Raw genomic sequence first — 9,792 nt, forward strand, 5'->3', positions numbered from 1 at the left:
AAACTGGATGTGAAGTATATCTGTACTATCTTCGTAACTATTTTTTAAATGTAAAATTATCTAAAATAAAATTTTGTTTTGAAAGCAAATTACATTGAGATTACTCTCAAAGACACCGAAGATTCAATTCATTATACATGCCAAAAATAATTGAAATGTAATGCTTTTCATTCCTTTTTCCTTAGTATTTCACATATAACTTCCTCAAAGATTCTCTGCTATTCTACATGAAGATTCCTAAATTTTTATCCTACACATAGACTGCTGGAGTTAATTCATTCTCTTGCTGATCCTTTCTTCTTTCTCCTGTTTTTAATTCTTCCCATCAATATCTCAACTTCTCTGTTACCTGTCTCATTATTTAAACATATGCTATAAAATACTTACTTTGCAATCACTCAGCAAGACAGAATTCTTGGTTGTGTGTGAGACAACGACTACACATATTAATAATTTAGAAAGTTATAAATTATAACACAACAGGCTCTCGGCAAAACAATTTATTATAAACTAATTCAAATGTGGTTCACTAATGACTGAGAAACAATACTTCTTTTAAATAATCTACCTATATATATTGAAATATAAATGAAGGCTGGATATCATCAAGTTGTTAATTCTCTAAAAGTTAATGGGTGTAGTTAAAGAAACTCTAAAGAAATTCCTTCAGAATGTTTATCAAGCTTGAAAACTGATTCTAAAATTTGCATAGAATAGCGTGGCTTCAGAAGTAGCCTGGATAGTTCAGAAAAGAGAACAAGGATTAAGAGCTATTCTTATAAGGCAGAATTATCACCATCTGTTATACCTATATTTTATAGTATTTTCACATCCCTTCTACAAATAAAAAATGTTTCCTAACTGAATATTGTCCTTTTTTTCCATTGCGGTACCTCTTGTTTCTATAACAATGCCTGGCACATAATATCACTTTAATATCTGTGTTATAAACCAGTTATACATTTATAGTCTTTAAGTCAGTGTAGTAATTGTGAAGAGTAGTCAAACAGAAAAAGACCAAGAAACAAGACCAAGCATACCTGGACCTAGGAATATGTCAAAGGAGCTATTAAAAATCAGTCAGAGTCAAAAGGAATCTGGGTTCCATGGTGAGTCCTGTCCAATTACGTAGCTGGGACATGAAAAGAAAAAAACCCTGGGCCTGAAACTTCTTTTTGTGCCAAAATATGAAGAAGCACTCAAAGAATTATGGGGATACGTGTAAAGGTAATAGAAGTCATCTTGAAGGGGCTATCTCTGGCCAAATCTGGGATAATTTATACATCAAAATAAATAATGGGGCTTCCCTGGTGGCGCAGTGGTTGAGAGTCCGCCTGCCGATGTAGGGGACACGGGTTCGTGCCCTGGTCTGGGAAGATCCCACATGCCGCAGAGTGGCTGGGCCCATGAGCCATGGCTGCTGAGCCTGTGCGTCCGGAGCCTGTGCTCCGCAACGGGAGAGGCTACAACAGTGAAAGGCCCTGGTACCGCAAATAAATAAATAAATAATGATATTATAATCTATTGAACAAATAAGAATCATGAGTTGACATTGATATAATGAATGAATGGCACATGAATGAAAGAAGTGGGGGCATTCTTCCATGCTAACCCATAAATGTAGAAGAAATAATAGAAGTAGAAAATTACCATTTGCCAACCATCCTAAGGACTTAGATGCAAGAGGGGATTAAATGTAAACATATGGGTGAATTTAGAAAAATATTGACTATATAAAATACTAATAGTGTAGTTCAAGTTGTTGAGTTAAAATTAAACAAGCCAGAACTAAAACACCAGACAAACTGGGAGAGGTTGATGAGAGTTAAAGCATACTATTATATATTCTTTGTATTGATTGGAAGGAGAAAGAATAAAGGTTGATTTTGGAATTCATTAAGTTAAACATACATAGAAAATTTCTAGGTTTTTCACTAAAGGTTACAGACAAGTTGTTGGCTGAGGTTACAGTGATCTAAAGACTGGATTGAGGCTGAAGAACCTCTTCCAAAGTAGCTCAGTTGCGTGACCGGCAACTTACTGCTGGTTGTTGGCAGAAGGCCTCGTTGCCTTGCCTCACAAACCTCTCCATAGGACCATTTTATAGGTTTTCTATTATATGTGCTTTTTAAAAATGTATATTCTACGATTATTGGATATGGTATCACAAATACACATTAGCTCAAGCTTTTTATTTGTATCGCTCAAATCATCTGTATTCTTATTTTTTAATTTTAAAATAATGTACAACGCAGGTATAATAAAGCACACGAATCTTAAAATTTCACAGATGCATACATCTGTGTAACTACCACCCAGATCAAGAAATAGAACATTACTAACACCGAGATATCTCCTTCAGGCCCCCTCTGAGTAACTACCTCCCCGAAGGAAACCATTATTATGAATTTTAACACTGTAGTTTATTCTTTCCTGTCTTGTAAAAAAACTAAATAAATAAAATCATGTGATACACACTCTTTTATGCCTGGCTTCTTTTGTTCAATTTTATGAGTTTCAACCATGTTGTTGCATATGACAATGGTTCATTCTCTTTCATTGCTATATAGAATTACCTGTATGTTTACATGAAAACATTAATTTTTTTAGCTGTTAATGTCCATTTGGGTTATTTCTACTTTGCAACTATTACAAAGAATGCAACTACAGACAACTGCAGTTCTATAAACCTATATAAACTAGGATGAAAATGCTGCATTGGAGGTATGAATAGGTTGAATTTGTTTGTTTTTGTTTTTGTTTTTGTTTTGCGGTACGTGGTCCTCTCACTGTTGTGGCCTCTCCCGTTGCGGAGCACAGACTCCGGACGCGCAGGCTCAGAGGCGGTGGCTCACGGGCCCAGCCGCTCCGCGGCATGTGGGATCTTCCCGGACCGGGGCACAAACCCGTGTCCCCTACATCAGCAGGCGGACTCTCAACCACTGCGCCACCAGGGAAACCCTGAATATGTTGAATTTGAAAGGAATTTCCACATATTTTTCCCACATGGTTTTACCAAGCTATAGTGTTTTCAAAAGCATATGAATGTTCCAGGTGTTCCACATCCTCACCAGCCTTTTATATAAACAGTTTTTATATATTTTAAAATTTTAATCCGTCTGATGTATACATAGTAGAATGTGTTTTAATTTTAATTTGCGTCTCCCTGATATTTAGTCAGTGGTGCTGGTACAGATTCTAGGTGTTTGTTTTTTTCTCTCAACACTTTAAACATTTCACTCTATTCTCTTCTTGCTTGAATGGTTTCTGAGAAGTGAGATGTAATTTTTATATTTGTTCTTCTATAGGTAAAGTGTTTTTTTCCTCTGGCTTTTTTTGGATATTTTCCTTATCTTTGATTCTCTGTAGTTTAAAAATGATATACTTACAGGTAGTTTTCTTGGCACTTATCCTGCTTGGTGTTCTCTGAGCTTCCTGAATCTGTGGGTTGGTATCTAGCATCAATATGGGGAAATTCTCAGCCATTATTACTTCAAATATTTTGTATGTTTTCTCTCTTCTCCTTTGGTATTTCCATTATGATGTTACACCTTTTATAGTTGTCCCGTATTTCTTGGGTATCCTGTTCTGTATTTTTCAGTCTTTATTCTCCTTGATTTTTAATTTTGGGGGTTTCTATTGAGATATCCTCAAGCTCAGCGATTCTTTCTTGAGCCATGTCGGTCTACTAATGAACCTATCAAAGGCTTTCATCATTTCTGTTACACTGTTTTTGACCTCTAGCATTTCTTTTTGATTCATTTTTAGAACTTCCCTCTCTGCTTACATTGCCCATCTGTTCTTGCATGCTGTCTAGTTTATCCATTAGAGTTTTTATCATATTAATCTTTATCATTTTATATTCCTGGTCTCATAATTCCAATATTCTTGCCATATCTGAATCTGGTTCTGATGCTTGTTCTGTGTCTTCAAACTGTATTTTTTGCTTTTTAATATTCCTTGAAATTTTTTCTTGATAGCCACACATGATGTACTGGGTAAAATGGACTTTGATGAATAGGCCTTTAGCAATGTGGTGGTAGAAGGAGGGGAAGCATTCTATAGTCTTACAGTAGGTCTCAGTCTTCTAATGAGTCTATGCCTCTGGACTGTGAACTTCACAAGTGCTTCTTTCTTATCCCTCATCCCCCTACCTCATTATGTGGGACATGATGGTTACTGTGTGCTGGAGTTGGGTATTTCTCTTCCTCTCTGTGGAATACTAGAATCGGCTGAAGATGGTTATTTTCCTTCCCCAAAGCAGTCTAGGCTGTGATAAAACCCCAGTACTTTAGACTATGGTAAAATAGTTTCTCCTGAGTGTGACTCATTAAGAACCTTTTAGACATTATGCTAAGTGAATTAAGCCAGAACAGAAAGACAAATACTGCATGATGTCACTTGTATGCAGAATCTGAAAAAGTAGAACTCATAGGAACAGAGGGTAGGATGGTGATTACTAGAAATCGAGGATGGAGGAAATGAAGAGATGTTGGTCAGAGGGGACAAAATTTCAGTAATAAGATGAATACATTCTGGAGACCTAATGTACAGTATGGTGACTATGTACAATACACAACATATATACTATACTATGTACATTATATTCAATAATGTATATTGGAAATTTGCTAAGAATAGATCTCTTGTTCTCACCTCACACACAAAAATACAATATTTTATATATTATATTATACTACATACAGTATACTTTATATAATAATAATGTATTACATACTTGAAATTTGCTAAGAGAGTAGATCTCAAGTGTTCCTACCACACACACACACAAAAATGGTGACTATTTGAGGTGATGGATATGTTACTTAGTTTGATTGTGGTAATCATTTTACAATGTACACATATATCAAAACATCATGTTGTACACCATAAACTTATACAATTTTTATTTGTCATTTATACCTCAATAAATCTGAGGGAAGAAAAGAATGAACATTATTCTCCCTGCTCAGTTGGGATGCAGATGTGATGGTGGGAGCTGGAGCAGCCACTTTGGTATCAGACACAGAAGCCAAGGGTGATGGTGTCAACCCTGGGACACTGACCTTGGGGCTATTTTGTGAATAAGAAACACATTTCTGTCTCATTTTTAAAAATCCAGAATGATATGGCATATTTCAAAACGGTTCCTTTTCCACATATTCTGCCAGAAGAAGGGGATTTGACTCTAATATTTAACTGTGAGAATCTGGTTAAACTCCTAGAGGTCAAGCGTACATAAGTGTGGGAACCCCCTGTGACTAACCCCCCTCCCGAAGAGTTTTTTTTAACTCTCAGGCTTGTCCACTCTGAGCCTCTAGCAATTTGTCAATTACAATGCATGTTGTCCTACCCTGGCACTGGTTCCTGTGAAGGTTCTTGCTCAGAGAGTTTCTGCTCTGGTTAGTAAGTTGTGATTCTCTGTAATCTCCTGTCTGGCTCTCTAATTATGAGGGCTGCACTTTGCTCTGTGACCTCACTTCTTTAATGGATCTAATAAAAGTTGTTTTTTCAGTTCTTTCAGCTTCTTATTCATTGTTAGGATGGAGTGACAACTTCCAATCTCCTTACAGCTGGACCAGAAACCAGAAATCACCCTGGTTATGCTTTTAATTTCACTTTATCTGTCTGTACTTCTACTCCAGGCTCTCTGCCCAAGTTGCAGTTTTTTCTAATGTTCTCTGCTCTCTTATATGGTTACATCAGAAGTGAGAAAACTCTTTTCAAGAAAATTAGCTTTTAAAGGGAAAAGATGGAGTTATAGCTAGTGGAGAAATAATGATGAGACTAGGGTCATGATTTGATGAATTGATTAAAGAGTGAAGAGAGATGTTGAAGTTCCTGGACCAAGAATGTAACTGATGAAACAAGACCCAGGAATAAAAATGAATTTGACACAGCTCTCTTCTAAGGATGACAGAAGCTTAAATATCTCATTATTCTTAGGCAGAGATTACTGTTTATGTTTAGAAAGAAAAGAAATCAGAGGCTCAGAGAGGTTAAATGACTTACACAAAATTACAATGGCCAATTAGTGTAAGAAGATTCTTATGTATCAGATATACCAGTGACTGTCAGAATTGTGTTTTAAATACTTTGCCACTCCACAGAAACATTATGCCTAAAAGCTTCATTCACCATGACGTCTGTACCTTAGGACCACTACTATTTTTTTCAGAAATGAAGTTAGTATTACAGGGTTGTTTTTAACAAAATTGACTCTGTCAGAAATATTTTTAAGAAAACCATTAGGCCAGCACGTGCCTAGTGCTATGGTTTCAGTTTGGGCCTTCCTTCTACGAAACCATTTCTTCTGAACATAAAAGGAATTTTATGCTTAGCACCATTTCATCTTGATTATTTTGGACATAATATAAATATACATTTACACACAGGAAAGTAAGAAATGGAATTTTATTTCAGAATTATCATGGTATAAGGTGAAATAGATATGAATAATGAGAAGACTACACTCTAATACTAAAGGAGTAGCTGAAACCATGGTACTTATTCAGTGTACTTGCTTTTGCAGTATAATGATGAAATTGTGCAGGCACACAATGTAATAAATTAAATAATATATCAACTAAGTACTATTAAATCACATTTAAATATACTATCCTTGATTGCTTGAGTGAAGTTCAGAGTATACACCAGGGAAATCAAGTTGTTTTAGTTATATGGTCCTTAAATAAATTATGCTTTGCTAATGCATTTGCTTTTGCACAAAATTTTGTTCTAGGCAAAAGAGAATTCTAATAGGAGCATACCTTGTTTTTTGTGTGTTTTGCTTTATTGTGCTTCGCAGATACTGTGTTTTTTAAAAATGGAAGGTTTGTGGCAACCCTATGTGGAACAAGTCTGTTGGCATCATTTTTCTAACAGCATTTGCTCACTTCATGCCTCTGTGTCACATTTTGACTATGGAATTCTCACAATATTTCAAAGTTTTTCAGTATTTTTATATTTGTTATGGTGATCTGTGATCAGTGTTCTGTGATGTTACTATTGCTAAAAGATTACCACTCATTGAAAGCTCAGATGGTGGTTAGCGTTTTTTATAAAGTATTTAAAAATTAAGGTATATACTTTTTTTAGACATAAGTCTATGCTATTGCACACTTTAATAGACCGCAGTGTAGTGTAAACACAACTTTTGTATGCACTGTGATACCAAAAATTTCACATGACTCATTTAATGTGATATTGGTTTTACTGTGGTGGTCTGGAGGTGAACTGGAAGTCTCTCCAAGGTGTGCCTCTATAAATCCCCCAAATAAAATAAGATTACTAGAATTTTCTCTTATCAGAATGAGAAATGCAGTCATTCTCTGGGTCAAAAATCTGTCCTTGGTAGTTTTCATAATAAACATGGCATTGTTTTAGAGTAAAAAGGACATTTGGTTTTGTTAAAAGAAGTGGATTATACAACAGTCTTTGCCACTAATTGTATATACAACTTTGGGATAGTCATCTGGCTTTGCCAGACTTCAGTTTCCCGACTGGAAAAGGAGAGAATTATATATACCAACTCTAAGATTTCTGGTTCTAATATTAAGTATCATGAAGAAAGAGCTTACCATGTACTAAACAATTTATATACCTTTTAATATTTGTTCATAATCTGTAAGAGAGGTATTACTATCATTTTACAGATGAGAAGCTGGAAGTTCAGAGAGGTTAAGTATAGTAGTCCCTTCCTTATCGGTGGTTTTGCTCTTTGAGCTTTCAGTTACCTGCTGTCAACTGCAGTCCAAAAATATCACATGGAAAATTCCAGAAGTAATTCATAAGTTTTGGGTTGTATGCCATTCTAAGTAGCGTGATGAAATCTCATACTGTCTTGCTAGGTCCTGCCTGGGACGTGAACCGTCCTTTTGTCCAGCATATCCTGCCTACTAGCCACTTAGTAGCCATCTTATCAAATGGGCTGTTGAGGTATCTCAGTGCTTGTGTTCAAGTAACTTATTTTACTTAATAGTGGGTCCAAAGTGCAAAAGCAATGATGCTGGCAATTTGGATATGCCAAAGAGAGCCCAAATTGCTTTACTTACATTAAAAGGGGAAAGTTCTTGACTTACTAAGAAAAGAAAACAAAATCACAAGCTGAGTTTGAGAAGATCTACAGTAACAACAAATCTTCTATCTGTGAAACTGTGAAGAAGGAAAAAGCAATATCTAGTAGTTTTGCTGTCACAACTCAAACTTCAAAAAGTTACGGCCACAATGCATAAGTGCTTAGTTAAGCTGGAAAAGGCATTAAATTTGTACAATAAGATATTTTGAGAGAGAGTGACCACATTCACATAACTTTCATTACAGTATATTGTGATAATTGTTCTATTTTATTGTTAGTTATTAATGACTTACTGTGCCTAATTCATAAATAAAATGTATCATAGGTATGTGTGTATAGGGAAAAAAACAGTATATATAGGATTCGGTACTCTCTGCAGTTTCAGGCATCCACTGGGGGTCTTGGAACGTATCCCCCATGGATAAGGGGGAACAAGTGTAACTTACTCATAGTAAGATAGCTAGTTAGTTGTAGAATCAGGATTTGAATCTGCTTCTCAGTCTCGAAAACTGATTTTATTCCCTTATTTATACCCATTATTTTTAATTAATGCGATCTCCTGCCCATCTTTGACCTGACACTTTATTAATCCTTGTAGGAGGAAGAAGAGACAAATGCATTAAGTTCTATTGTTTTTCCTAAGGAAACACCAAAAAAATCCCACAACACACAATAGAAGGAAATCATCACCGAAGGGCTGCCCCTTGACATAGCCTCAGACAAATAGTCACACTCAGTCTCCGAAAGGATGTAACAATGCTGCTTTGAAGATGCAAAAACCGAAATTCAGAAGATTACTACCCGTGCCATTGGCACACTTAGCCAAACCTACTTATAGTGGCACATAAGTAGGTAGCTTATGTTACCTATTCCCCACAGTTATTTTCTGATGCTATATTATGTCTGCAGATAATTTTTTTCTCCTTGTGGAGGTGGAGGAAAAGGGGAATTGAATTTGCAATCACTGAGCATTCCGTGTAGGCATTGTGGAGATGATGCAGAACTATCCCATGAGGAAGGCAATAGTGAAAGGGAGTGTAGATGTACACCTTCCTTGCCCTTCAGATGAACACTATTGCTGACAAGTAATGAATGGATAACCTTAGATCTCTTGAGTTTTGCATCTAATTTGAAATTGAAGAAAATTTCTATAAATAGAATACTCACAAAATAAATTCTAGTTGAGTAATTCCTTTGATTCACATGCACATTCTTAGAGACTTTCTGGGCCTATCTGAGATCAACCAGGTTTTTCTGTTGGGGTGCTGGACTTTTTCCCCTTCAAGGTTATCTGTTGCCTAGTCAGCCAGCCCCTGTCCCCGCTTGTCTAGAAGGAAACACTACACCACCACAGGTCATGAGACCTGGCTTACAAAAGTCTTCCAAAGAAGTCAGATATCTCAGCCCAGAAGTGAGGTGAAGGCGTTAACTCCCCATGGGTTGAATTTTGACCAGTGGGAAAGCAAGAATTAGTGGAGACATGCAGATAAATTCCCCCTTTATCCGACCTCCCATGCGTGAGTTACCCTGAGGTAGCGTATGTCTGTATAGCCCATCCAGAGAAGTCCTGCATACCAGAGCAACACTGTGACTCTTCACAGCATCATGAGACAGTAGCCAGCACGGTAATGTGCTTCACCTGCCTTCTCATCTTTCCTTCCTCCCTTCCATTTGCACTCACGCTTGCTCTTCTGGTTTTGTACTCCCTCCAATAA

Source organism: Delphinus delphis, chromosome 17 (genome assembly GCF_949987515.2).
Source record: "Delphinus delphis chromosome 17, mDelDel1.2, whole genome shotgun sequence".
NCBI lineage: Eukaryota > Metazoa > Chordata > Mammalia > Artiodactyla > Delphinidae > Delphinus > Delphinus delphis.